This window comes from Balaenoptera borealis, assembly GCF_965194805.1.
Source record: "Balaenoptera borealis genome assembly, chromosome: 8".
Taxonomy (NCBI): Eukaryota; Metazoa; Chordata; class Mammalia; order Artiodactyla; family Balaenopteridae; genus Balaenoptera; species Balaenoptera borealis.
This window is the reverse complement of record NC_138865.1, coordinates 71,319,650-71,332,714: the sequence shown is the minus strand read 5'-3', so window position 1 is coordinate 71,332,714 and position 13,065 is coordinate 71,319,650. Positions and strand designations below refer to the sequence as shown.

Sequence of the window (13,065 nt, the reverse complement as noted above, 5' to 3'; positions counted from 1 at the left end):
TAAGGTAAGGTGCTTGGTAAACAACTGTTGATATTGTACATGGTTGTATCATCTCCTAAAGAGCTTGTGTCCCCTTCCAACTCACTTCTGTTTGTTTAACGCAGTGGTTCTCAAATTGTCATCCCCCGTTTCAGCAGCAGCTGTCCCGCTCCAGACCTACTGAATCAGAAACTCTGAGGTGGAGCCAGCAATCTATACTTTAATAAGCCCCCAAAGGGATTACCATTTATGCTAACATTTGAGAACCACTCGTTTTAGGCAAGAGGCATAGGTGTTTGGTTTGTTAAGATGGTACCTTCTCTTATAATTTTCCAGGAAAGTAAAGATGATTCACATTTAAACTTTGGGGTTAAGGGCACACTGAAGATAATATGGCATCCTTCAAAGCAGCTGACTAAGAGCAGACTGCTGATGGCTACCTGCGCACACACCCTTCCCTTGCTCAGAGTCCCAGCAAGGGGGGACTTGCTGCCACCTCATCCCCAGGTCACCCCCACATGTGGTCCCTTCCTCCACAGAGAACTAAAAGATGAGAGAGAAGTGCTAGAGGGTATAGAGCTTTCCATCCTGGGGCTTACTGTTGAAAGGGCAGAACTGAGCCAAGTGGTAACCCCATCAGAGAGGAAATAACTTTCTGATCTGATCATTTAAAAAAAAAAAAATCAAACTTTTGCTCTTTTTGCTTTAAGTGGAAATATTCTTCCTACTTTATGTATCTAGATACCAAGTAAGGAAGTTGCTTTGGATGACTGAATGCTGCTTATTCCATATGCATTCTCTCAAGTGTAACTTTTTGGGGTTTTTTTTGCCTGTGCCAAACAATGGAGGGTAAACAATTATGTATATTAGCGATATAGTTTACACGGATAGCAGTTAGTCAGATATTTCATTTCTGATTGATTAATCCTAAAAGAGACAAGCATTTTTCTTGAGCCCTCTATACAATATTTTAAAAATTTAATATACATATCTATTTTATTTTTTTCCCTAGGATTGTGTCACAGTTTGAGTATATCTCATTGTTGATTAAAAAAATGCATCCATAAACAGCTAGATTTATACATTGTCACAAGAGCAATGCAAGTTCTTAAGGAAAAATCAAGGGTGATGATTGAAAATAAAATACCCATTGCCAAGTAGGACCATTCTTTACCATTTCAAGAACTTGTGCTTGCATGTTTATGGGAGAAATTATTCCAGACCCTACCGGTTCTCTGTCAGAAAACATAATATTCTGACAACCGTTTTCTCCTACCTATGTGTCATATTTAACTTTTATTTGAAATGTTGACCCAAGCTACTTGGGCTTGCATAGGCTTGATATCTTAAAATGCAAGGGGTGGGCACTGAGAGCAGAGCACATTCATAACTCTCGGAGTTTTACTATTATGTCTTGATTTAATAAAATGTCCGCAGCTGAAAGTAGGAGGAGAAATTGACTATACACAGGTTTGGATATGTATTTTTTAATATATTCAGGTAGAGTATTCAGCCTGCAAGCCTAGGAGAATGGGTTTCAGTGAGGCAAAGTTTGGCAGGGAGGCACACAGAAATGGAGGGCCGAGAGAGTCTAGTCAGTGGGGAGCTGTTTCTAGTTGAGGGCCTGGACTGTGCTGTACATAGTCCGGGGTGGAGTCCTTCCCCGCTCCACACCCCACCCCGGGTCTACTTCCCTCTGGTCTGATTCAGCGCTCACCCAGCACACCCCGTTATTAGCTTGATAACATGGTAACAGGGAAAGAATGGTATTCAGTTGGGAATCTTTTTTTTTTTTTTTTTTTTAAAGGAATGTAGTTTATTTATTTATTTATGGCTGTGTTGGGTCTTCGTTTCTGTGCGAGGGCTTTCTGTAGTTGCGGCAAGCGGGGGCCACTCTTCATCGCGGTGCGCGGGCCTCTCATTATCGCGGCCTCTCTTGTTGCGGAGCACAGGCTCCAGACGCGCAGGCTCAGTAGTTGTGGCTCACGGGCCTAATTGCTCCGCGGCGTGTGGGATCTTCCCAGACCAGGGCTCGAACCCATGTCCCCTGCATTGGCAGGCAGATTCTCAACCACTGCGCCACCAGGGAAGCTCACAGTTGGGAATCTTTGACTGCAAGGAATAAAACCAACTTAAGGAGCATTTTGTCAGGATACTGAAGTACTCCAGAGAATCCAGGATCCTCAGAGACAACCTAGAATCAAAAACGGGAAAGCACAAGGAATTGGAAAGACTGGGTGTGTTGGCCCTGCTGCCCTCAGCTTTATCTGCACCTTTCTGCTGCAGACCAGCTCTGTCTGCGGAGCTGTTCCCAGGTGCACCTGCATCCAGAGCCTGGCTGGCCGCTCCTCAGCCCCCATTTCTAAGCCCCAGAGGAGGACAAATTTGCCCAGCCTGGATCTGAGGTCTTTAAGTGGTCCAGTGAGCCGTGGTGGGCGAGATGTGTGTGTGCTGAGAGGCGGCAGGGGAGGCCCACCTCTGACCCTGTGGCTGGCTCAGAAAATTCCAAAGAAGGGAGTAGTTTGCATAGAGGGGACAAAAGCCATCCCCCATGCATATACCATTAACATGCTGCTGTGTGTTTATGCATTAGCCCCACTCTGGGGGAGTAATCATCTTTGGCTCCAAGAAAATCTGGATGTTAGACCTGAAAAACTTTGAGCCAGACTGAATCAGGGTCATGAATTGTGGTGAATTTTCCAAAGTGACTCCACTCCATGAGGCCTTGTGGCTGTCAGCCTCAGATGCCTCCGGAGACCCCTGTCTCTGTTAGTGCAGACCCTTTAAATAGCAGTGGTGATGAGCGAGGCTGGGTGTTCCTGGGGAAATGCCTGCATGACGCAAAAGCCTCATGAATCTCTGCTCTAAAAGCTTTCTTTATTCGGAATGACATTCTGACCCACTGATAGAAACCAATGAAGTGAAACTAATTTTGTCAGAAAAATATGTAGGTTACTAGATCTTAACCCTTCTTTCTTCATTTGTTCGCTCAGTGGTTAATTTGAATTGGGAATGACTGTGAGTCCACAAACTCAGGAGTGCAAGAAATAGTGCATTTTCCTGAATCAAATTAGTTTTGACCGTAAGCTTCTGCTCCCCTGGGGTAGCAGGAAAGTAACCTTGGTCAGGCTTGGATCTCTTTCCTACACCACTCTCCCAGGGGGTCATGCCAAGCTTCCAGACTCTGACTACATGTCACGAGGGCAAGAAAGTGCCCTGGATCATCTGTTCACACCGGTCCCTGCTGCTTCTGGGCCATGTTTGAGGCTGGGGAGGATGCTTTGTCATAGCCAGGAGACCAAGCTCAGCATCTGGCCTTTCTCTTGGGGCTCTGGCACACATCTGGGGGGCGCTGCCAGGGAACAGGCATGGCCTTCAGCTGCTCTGAGTCTCACACTCACTGTCCTCTAAGAATCTCCTCTTAGTTTGAAGGGGGGGGCGGTGGGAGGGTGTTTCTCTCTTCTCAAACCCTTTCCTCCTTAAGGAAGCCCAACCACAGCCTCCCTGAAGCAGGGAAGCCAGAGCCCTCTCCCCACGTGAATGAGGAGATTCCAGAGAGAAAACATCGAGGAAGCCTCCTAGCCAGAAACTCTCCAAGCGCTGGCTGCAGCAGGCGGTGTGCAGGGCTCTGCCCCCTGTGCGGTCACCCAGCAGCGGTCGCCTGCGGGCAGAGCCCCGCTTTGAGGCATCACCTTCTCTTCCTCGTGGCTGCTGATTTATGGGTGGCTGTACCTGCCCCGGACTGGCAGGAGTTTGAGGCATTTGTTGTTTGGATGTTTCCAAAGCCAGTTTGTAAACCTGCTTACTCCAGAAGAGTAGCCTTCAAGTTCTTAAGCATTTCTATAAATCTTACTGATTTTATAAAAGTATGGGGGAGAGATTTCCTTTTCCCTTTTCTGGCAGTGGATAATTTAGTTCTGCTAATATTCCTGCCGAGAAACTTACCTACCTGGCCCACATACATGCACTTTTGCCCTCAGAATTCTCAGCGACTAGACTAATTGTGAGTGCATCCAGTTTCAATGATCAGCTACCTTCCTTTTGCCATTGTTTTAGATGTTGCCTTGGCCACAGCACAACTAATGTATTAAAAAATAAAAACATTTTGGAAGTATATATTTAGGATTAAATCAAGGGGAATGCTATAGAAGATGGCAAAGCTTGCACAAAGCATTAATAAAAAATATGTGGTCTTGGGCAATCAGCATATTACGTAGGAACTGTGAATGCCTCTTCATCTAGAATTTCAGTACAAGCTGTGCATAAAATATTTATACAGCACAGTGCTGCTTCACCCCTGACAAAAGCATAGGTTCGGGTGTATGCTGTTACTACAGACATCACTACATATAAGCAGCTGAAGCACCTTTAAGGGTATTTGGAATGTTAGAAACTAAAGTGTCTGTCACGGGGTTCAGTTAATAGTGACTGATGAAGTGGCCTTGGTTCCTAAACAGAAATGTGTATCTTGTTGCCAGAATGGCACTTAATAGTAAAGGCACATCATAGAGGAGGGAGAAGAAGAGAGGTCACTAATGTGAAATTTAAAAGAATAGATGGTGCAGAAGCTAGTAACCTGGTTTACTGTTGGTGCAAGGGCTGGAGTAGTCCCCGGGATGACTTTTAAGAAGGAAATGTTACTAAAAACACAGCTGAGAATAATTCTGTTACCAAGCCTTTTTTAGGATCAATGCAGAGCTCGTTTGTAAAATAAAAATCTAATTGTTATTTGTACTAACTATCCATGCCTATTACATCTCATCTGTAAAAGAGGACTGATAACACCTGCCTAATGGACTCATTGTAAGGATCGAAAGAATAAGGCACCTTAGTAAGTACTTAGTAAGAAACAGCATTTTTTGTTTGTTTTTTGAGTTTTTGCTTGCTTTAACAATAACTACTTCCATTCATGACTTTACCTGTATTTTCTTTAATCCTCGAAGTAGACTAGTGATGAAGTAGTGGTATTTCCATTTTAGAGATAAAATTAAAGATTGGAACTATTTGCAACACATGTCAAAGTTCATACATAGTATCCTTATATAAGGATGCCTCTGTATCCTTGTGGTAGAGATCCTTTCTGGCTCTAATAGGCTGGAATTGGTTGGTTTTGTGCCTGATAGCCGAAGGTTCCCAATTAGTATACCATCTTCTTTGCATTATTAGGGTACCAAGTTAATAATATCCTTCATAGATGAAGAGATGCTCAAATGAATAATATGAACACTGTAGCAGGAAAACAAAGGGCATATACAATAAGTACAGAAAAGTAAAAAAGTGTTCAACCTCAGAGATATGCTAATAAAAGTGAACTTTTGGAATCTATAAGATAGGATAATTTAAAAATTAATACCACCCAGTTTTAGAGGGAATATGGAGAAGTGTACCACTTATATACCACTCATATACCACTAGAGCACAAATTGGGTGAAACATCCTGTAGGACAAGCTGTCAACAATATCAAATGCATATTTTTTTCATACGTTTGACCCATGACTTTATCCCTAGCAAATACTTAATGGTGTGTTTGAGGATATCCATCTCAGCTTTATCTATATAATCAAAAATTAGAAGTGACTTAAATGCTTCAGGGGGGTTTATTAAAATTGATTATTGTACATTCATTAAAAATACAGGCATAGAAGGCTAATAAGTGACACAACACTTCCATCAAAATAAAAATAAATGGGAAAAGTAGGTTACAAATAATGCCTAGAATTCACTTTTAGTAAAAATTACATATGCTTACACATTTGTTTATTATGTCTATGAACGTGTGATGCAAGCATACCAAAGTAGAAGGAAAAGTCAAAAATGCTAATGATGCTTATAATTTTTTTCTTTATTCATATTGGATTGTTATAAACTTTTGGTAAAGAACAAGCACTACTTTGAAGGAAGAAAAAGCATTTAAAGTTATCTTTTGACAATTCGGATCTATTATGTAGGTTACCCAAAGGTAGTAATATGGTATCTGACCTGAATCTGGATTTTTGCTCTGTTGATCGGATACATTTCAGTGTCTATTTTCTTTTTCTTTGTTAAATAAATAACTGTTACTTACCTAGAGCAGGAAAATATAATTTAGATGTTCAGACTTGATAGCATGTAGCTGTTGAATGGTTCTGCAAGGTCTCTTAGAGAACCAAAACCAGGCACACAAGGGTGGTGTCAGGAGAGAGAGGTTGCAAGGGTTTCCATTAAATTATTTTCAGTAGTCAAGCTCTGCGCATATGGAAAGGCAAGGAGCAAGGGAATAATGGTGAGAGTTTTTATCAGACTAGTAAGTAACTTCAGGGTAGAGAATGACCAGCATAAACCCTTTGGCTTGATAACCACAATTCTTAACAGGAAAGCCTCTGCTTGTCTCCATTTGCCCTCCTGGCTTCTTTTCAATCCCCTGCAGTCCACATCCTGGGCCAGCCCTATGGAAAATTGTCCTCAGGGGTCACCAGTGACCTCCTTACTAATCGTTATATCCAGTGACATCTTGTTAGTTCCCATCCACAGCGCTTGAAGCCCCTTATCTTTCTTTGGGTTGATGTGCCTCTCCACCCCCACCCGCCACCCCCAGGTTATCCTCCTGCCTCTGTAACCACTCTCTGTCTCCTTCATTGGTTCTTCTTCCTCCATCTCCCTGAACCTTCACTGTGTCTTCTACTAACTCCCCTTAGAACCTTTATTTAGTCCTAGTGGTTCAACCGTCATCTTTTTTAGGTAAAAGTCTAGCAGCCAGTCTTTCCTTACTGTGAGTCATTCCTGCTGCTGCTTGGAGTTTGGTCATAAAATGGTTTTTGGAATTAGAATGTGTTGGCTTTGACTGAAAATCTACAGATGTTGGAGATACTTAGAAGTCATCTCTCGCTCTAGGAGAAGGCCCCTGGGCTGTCTGTGAATGGTCTACTTATTGATGATGGAATAAGCTCCTTGTGTGAGCCTCTCCACACAAACAAAAATAGTGGAGTTAACGGAATCATGGGTCAAGGCACAAAGGCTTATAAATTTCAAAGAGCATTTGTAGAGCTGATGCAAAAAATACCAGGTTTGTAAAAACTTTGATGTAGTCCGTGCCAAAATGACAAACTAACTTAAAATAATCAGAATAGTCGCTTTCCAGCTGGAGAGCTAACTAAGCTCAGTAAACTCAAAACAATGGCCAGTACCATTGAGACACTGTGTGAGAGTTAAATTATCTGGAAGGTGGGATCGCCAAGTCTGTGAACTCAAGATGGGCCTTGACAGAGGGGATAAGAAAAGCTGTATCTTGCACGGGGAGTGATAGTTGCAAAATCAGGGTGTAAGAGTATGTGTTCTTTGGAACATAATAAGACGTACCTGACGAAGACAGAAGGTGTTTGTTGGAAGCCGGAGGAAGATAAGGTAAAGTAGAGCCAGATTATGGAAGAGCCTGAAAGTCAGCAAAGGCGTTTACATTTAATGAAGAGAAATGTATTACCACTGTGGATATGGATGTAGGAGAATGCTAGATTTGGAGATGAGAAGAACAAAGAACTTTTGAGTTGGAGGTATCCTGTATGGTGGGGTGGGAATGACTGATATTTGTTGTACATGCTGTATGTCAGGTGCAAGATCTCATAGTTCTTATTCTTACAGTAACCTTAGAGGTAGATGATATCATTCGCATTTTATGCATAATAAATGAGCTCTGAGGAAATATAATTTGTCTGAGTTTTTAGAGTGACTGGGCCAGGATTCAACACATCTGACTTCAGAGCACAGTGAGGATGGAGACATTGAAATCAGTTCTTGATTTTACAGTTAAGAAAACTGAGACCCAGGAGATAGGGGACTATCCAAGGTTACCAAGGTAATGGAATGAAAGCAGTTGGATGGGTAGTGTTCTGCAGAGAGAGGCCAGGTTAGAGGCTGCTGTTGTACACAGGTGGGGGTACCAGAGAATTTGGTACTAGTGGAGACATAGGAGTGAAAAAAAAAGTAGAGAGCAGTAGGACAGACATTCAAGGGAAAGTGGCAGTGGACTGATGTTGGAATGGGCAATGATGGAGAAGGATGACGTGAAAACAATCCCAAAGTTTTAATCCAGGGAAACTGCCACTCACAAAGAAAATCCTCAGTGGAGCTAGTTTTCAGAGAAAGGCCATGTATTTCTTATGGGCTTGTCTGATTCTGAAATGACAAAGATACCAAATATAAAAATTGATGGTATTCATGAGCTGACTTATGTACATATTGATGGATACATGGAGAGCAATAATGGAAGTGAAGGTGAAAGGATGTGAGGAACCAGCCCTTTTCTTTGAACTGGTGGTGAGATACCCTAGAGCTAATGACTAACTTTTACCTAAAGCAAAGGAGACTCACATTTGCATGATATCCCAGGTTCTTTTTTATTCTGGCCTGCACCTTCCACCCCCAACCGGAGAATGACTTAACCATAATAAGCTGCATAGCTGTCTCTAGTAATTGATTCCCCCTCTCCTGTTGGAAAGGAGTATTGCCCCATCACATTTCCCTCAATGAGACTCTTTTTTTCTTTTAGAATGATTGTCACTGTACTGGATGGACTGCTGAGCTATTGAATTACTTCTGTCTTTTGACCACACTAGGAAATTGTCCATGGAGTTGAGATATTTATTGCAGTAATTTCTGGCCTTACATACTTAGGTAAGGTATACTTTTTTCCATATAACTGTCATGAAGTTGTCATGCTTTTCTTCTTTAACTTTGCTTTTTAAGAGACATTAATCTGTTCTTTTCTTCTACCTTTTATGCTCTAATAATCACTTCAGAGTGCTCTTAATCTTCAAATATATGAGTGCAGAAAAGACTTTTATATAATGAAATATGAGCAAGCTGTTTGAAGAATAAAGGGAGAAATGTATTACTCTTCAGATTAAATCAATAAAAGTACCCCATTTCCTTAAACACAAGATGCATAGACTGGATTATACTAGAGAAACTTAATAAATTGAAAGGAGTATTTATTATTAAGTCTACTTGAAAAAATGAAGATACTTAAGTATTAATATATTACTGGCTTTATTCAAGTAAAGAAAATTTAGAAAATACAGGGAATTTAAAAGAAAAAAATGTGTTATTTCACTTCCAGAGATAACCAGTGTTAAAATTTTACTGCATTATTTATAATATTTGTTTTTACAAATATTTGTAATGGGGTGTATGTGTTGTATGTGTTAACTTGCTATATTTTTGCAAATGAGAAACATTTATCACATGCTTGCTCCATGCCAGGCTCTGTACCAGCTCTGTACCAACCCCTTTACATACATTAATTTATTAATTCTCACAACTCTATGAGGTTGGTGCTTTCTTAACCCCATCTGTACACAAGAAAATTGAAGCTCAGAAAAATTAAATAACTTACCCATGCTCACATAGCTGGTAAACCCACTCAGAACTTGAACCAGTCAGATGCCAAAGCCCATACCAACAGGCTTTTTTACATACTTCTTTTCCTTGACAATGTGCTTATACCTTTTTTCCTGAAGCGTCATTTTACATGACTATATGGTGTTCACTTACGTGGGTACGCAATGGTTTCTCTACCCCATTTCCTTTTGTTGGACATTTATTTGTTTTTCGTGATTTAGTTTTAGAAACAACATTGTAATGACATCTTTTGTGCACATCCATGATTATCTCTCTAGGGCAGATTGCTGCGAGTGGCATTGCTGAGTCAGCCACAGTGTGGGAATGCATCCTTCAGTGTTTGATGCATTCTGCTAATTGCCTTCTCGAAAGGTTGTACCAGTTTATATTACCACTAGCAGAATATGGAAGTGCCTGATGACCCTAAGCCTTCAGCAACACTGGTAGTTGGCAATTGAATAATTTTGTTTGTGTTCTTAAAAGAGTCCAGGTGTCCTTGGTCAGGTCCGTCTTCTTGCCTCTAACCCTCTAGAGCCATAGCCTCCTGACTGGTTTCTCTGTCTCCACTGTAGACCTCCCTTTGTCACTAAAGGAACTGCAGGACAATGGATAAGAGCATGGGCTCTAGAGGTAGATGCCTGGGTTCAAATCATGGCAGTATTGCTCTGCCTCAGTTTCCCCATCAGTAAAACGGAAATAATAATAAAGCCCTTTCCTGTGGTGGTGCTAGGTGATAGTTGATGTAAAGTATTCTAGAACAAGTGCATGACTCCTGGTATGTGCTCAGTAATTGTTGGCTACTGCTGTTGTCTTCCAGAAGTCCATGCTCATATAATTAAAAAACCATAGCTTATATGCAGTTGACCCTTGAACCACATGGGTTTGAACTGCGTGGGTCCACTTATGCACAGATTTTTTTCAGTAGTAAATACTACAGTACTACACGATCTGTGGCTGGTTGAATCTGTGGATGTGGAACCCTGGATACTGAGGAAGCCAGACATGTATGGAGGGCCAACTATAGATTTTTGACTGTGTGGAGGGTTGGCACCCCTAACTCCTGCGTTGTTCAAGGGTCAACTATACTTGTTTTAAATTAAATATGATTATTACCAAATTAGTAATTCACAGTAGAAACTACAGGTGCTGGCATTGTGTTATTATATGTTAACACTGTGAGCAGCCTGAAGGTCACGAATAACCATCCCTGTCTCTGTTGATGATGCAGGGTCAGGATACTGAGGGGAGAGTAGTGACAGGAATAACTAAAGTGTTAAAGAGCTTTATAAGCTCACAGAGCACTTTCACGTGCATTATCTCGCTTGATCCTCACAACATAACTGTGAGGGAAGTGGAGCAGGTATCATTAACCTCTTTTTACGGAGGAGGAAACTGACTTGGAGGAATTAAGTGACTTATTCACTTGAGGTCATGGAAATGGTCACTGGCAGAGCTGAGTGTGTACTCTTGGCCTTCCGACTGTAAATCCTTACTCTTGATACTTCGTGACATATAACGATAGACTGAAGAGGTGCAGGTGTAGATACCGAGGTGTAGAAATGTACCAGAAAAAGAAGGAGCAAAGAGGGATGCCGCCTGGGAGGAGGAAGCAGAGTTGGGATAAGGAACTTGGACATATTGAAAAGAAGGCAGGGACCCAGTGGGGAGGGAGGAGGGAAGGAAAGAGGGAGAGGGAGGGAGTGGGATCAGAAAGAGAAGGGAAAACTGAAGAGGCCAGGACCGCAGGACCCATAGGGCTGGCTGAGGAGCTGGAGGGAGGGGGGCTTCTTCTTTGCAGCAAGCAGGGAGGAGGGAAGGAAGAGATGGAGGATAGAGACTCAGGTGCCTGGAGGTAGAAAGGAATATTTGAGAGGGCTGAAGACTTATGGCCTGACTATACCTCCTAAATAAAGAAGAAAGTATTCGTTGAGAATAAGAGTGGTGGGTTTGGGGTTTTTGATTTGAGAAAGAGGAACTACTTAGAATAGCCAAGGTGTGAAGTGGGCCAGGGAAATAGAAAGGGCCACCAAAGACCTTTGCAGCACAAGAGACAGGACCCAGATAATGTTTAGGCACCAACCTGGCAGATTCTAGGACCCCAGCAACCCTGCTCTAGGGGTGCTGAGAATGTACACTTGCCAGACAAGGATGTTTCTTTGTGAGCAAAGGGTAAGACAGGCACCGGCTCGACATTAGGAAAGGTAAATTCCTCAGTTGCTTATGGAATGAGAGGAAATCACACTCTACAATAATCCTCTTGTTTCCAAATACCACAGTGGCTATCAGGCTGTGCTCTAGTCCTGGGGTACCCTTTGCTCAGAAGTTAAGTACTGCAGTGATAATATTTGTCCACAGTTGTACTTGGTGTAGGCTGTTTTAATCAGTGGAGAAAGAAGAAGCACTAGTTCAGTTTTTGGTTCTGGAAACCTTTGTTAAGGACTGTGCTTATAGTCAGAAAGGTGAACTAGGGAGATTAGATGGTTTCTTAATCTGTGAAATGAGGGGTTAGACTAGATAAATGCCTCCCAGTGTCCCTTTCTGCCATACCATTTTCTGATTCAACTTCAGTCTACACTGAGTCTTTTATCTATGACCTCCTTTACAAGACAGTTTAGCATTTCTATATTTTTATTTTATGATGTCCTAGATATTTTTTTGATTGGATACTTTGCTTAATATTAAAAGTAATGTATATTGACTGGTAGATAAATGAAAGATATATAGATAAAATAAAAGGACCTGTTGAAAATGCACAATCCTAGAGAGCCCAGAAATAAACCCACACACTTATGGTCAATTAATCTATGACAAAAGAGGCAAGAATATATAATGGAGAAAAGACAGTCTCTTCAATAAGTGGTGCTGAGACAACTGGACAGCCACATGTAAAAGGATGAAATTAGAGTATTCTCTAACACCATATAAAAAAAAATAAACTCAAAATGGCTTAACGACCTAAATGTAAGATTGGATACTATAAAACTCCTAGAGGAAAACATAGACAGAACAGTCTTTGACATAAATCATGGCAGTATCTTTTTGGATCCATCTCCTAAAGTAAAGGAAATAAAAGCAAAAGTAAACAAATGGGACCTAATTAAACTTAAGCTTTTGCACAGCAAAGGAAACCATTGACAAAACAAAAAGACAACTTACTGAATAGGAGAAAATATTTGCAAATGCTATGACCTATAATCTATAAGGGATTAATATCTAGCATATATAAACAGCTCATACACCTCAACATCAAAAAAACAAACAACCGGGCTTCCCTGGTGGCACAGTGGTTGAGAATCTGCCTGCCAATGCAGGGGACACGGGTTCGAGCCCTGGTCTGGGAAGATCCTACATGCCGTGGAGCAACTAGGCCCGTGAACCACAACTACTGAGCCTGCACATCTGGAGCCTGTGCTCCATAACAAGAGAGGCCGCGACAGTGAGAGGCCCGCGCACCGCGATGAAGAGTGGCCCCCGCTCGCCGCAACTAGAGAAACCCCTCGCACAGAAACGAAGACCCAACACAGCCAAAAATAAATAAATTAATTAATTAATTAAAGGAGGAGAGGCATGGCATAAATTAAAAAAAAAAAAAATGGGCAGAGGAACTGAATAGACGTTTTTCTAAAGAGGAAAGCAGTTGGCCATCAGGCACATGAAAAGATGCTCAACATCGCTAATCATCAGGGAAATGCAGATCAAAACCACAGTGAGCT

The 13,065-nt window shown here is 41.7% G+C and overlaps 1 protein-coding gene across 11 annotated transcripts in view; it reads left to right on the top strand.

The window, feature by feature from the left end:
• Positions 1–13,065, top strand: part of KANK1 (KN motif and ankyrin repeat domains 1) — a 191,572-nt gene that overhangs the window by 59,442 nt on the left and 119,065 nt on the right. For 7 of the 11 annotated variants that reach the window (XM_082403623.1, XM_082403633.1, XM_082403634.1 and 4 more), the window contains exon 2: positions 8,502–8,626. The exons of the other annotated variants lie outside the window; for them this stretch is intronic. The gene's annotated coding sequence lies outside the window, so the exon portion shown is untranslated. The remainder of the gene's footprint in view (positions 1–8,501; positions 8,627–13,065) is intronic. 11 annotated transcript variants of the gene reach the window in all.